This window comes from Chaetura pelagica, unplaced genomic scaffold (genome assembly GCF_000747805.2).
Source record: "Chaetura pelagica isolate M959 unplaced genomic scaffold, ChaPel_1.0 scaffold117, whole genome shotgun sequence".
NCBI classification, from domain to species: Eukaryota; Metazoa; Chordata; class Aves; order Apodiformes; family Apodidae; genus Chaetura; species Chaetura pelagica.
The window spans coordinates 5868941-5869838 of NW_009954185.1; the positions used below are offsets into that span (position 1 = coordinate 5868941).

The window sequence follows — 898 nt, forward strand, 5'->3', positions numbered from 1 at the left end:
AGAGAACTGAGTTTCTCACAAACACTGATCAGACAGCAGTCACAAAGCTCTACTACAAGTATTTTAATAAAATCCTCAGTAAAAAAGGCTTAAGGGAAAGACACAACGAACTTCAAGCCAGCAAGGCTAAGGTTTTTACTGTGTTAAAACACTGGACATATGGACATCAGTATTTGCTCTGAAGAGGCTGCTAGAGAAAAGTTGAGAAGTTCTGAAGCATTCAAGTGCCCAGAGCTGCTCTGGAGTATAAAAATCTCCAACACTTAAAAAAAAAAAGAGAACAATCATGCCACTAAACAGCTTGGCTACTGTGCTGGGTTTCTTCTTAGACTCATCTGTCTGCCAAGAAACATAGAAATCTGAAATACTGGCATACCAAAAATTCTGCATCGTTTGTACTTAAGTAAAGAAAAGTCCCTTTCACTAGGCTTAAAGAATTCAGAACACAGAGAAATCTGGCTTAAATGGAGAGCTGGCTGCAAGTCAGTTTAATTGTTGTGGGAAGTTCAAACAGGAAGGCCAAACTGTGATGCAATTGTAAGGGTTGAATTTTAATATGCTGAATAAATACATATGTGCCAGTTCAGAAACAAGGAAAAAAAAAAACCCATTTCAGAAAAAGTTGCATCTATTTATATGCTGCTTTTACTTCAGCTTTAAAATCTAATATTATGTAGGACCAAACTTTACTACTACCATAAATGTAACAGCATAAATGTAACAGACAACAGTGATTACCCAGAGCATTTTATTTTTAATTATGCATTATTATATTTATTATGCAGACTTTCATACTCCCTGCAGAGCACACTGATTCTTAAACCAACACATCCCTTTTATTAATGTCACTAATAAAAAAAGCAAAGTTGTCCATTTATTATTTGGCATATAGGGAAAG

The 898-nt window shown here is 35.2% G+C and overlaps 1 protein-coding gene across 1 annotated transcript in view; it reads right to left on the reverse strand.

Annotated features, from left to right (window-relative positions):
* The window catches only part of PHF21B (PHD finger protein 21B), a 167994-nt gene that overhangs the window by 11931 nt on the left and 155165 nt on the right, over positions 1-898 (reverse strand). The window lies entirely within an intron of this gene.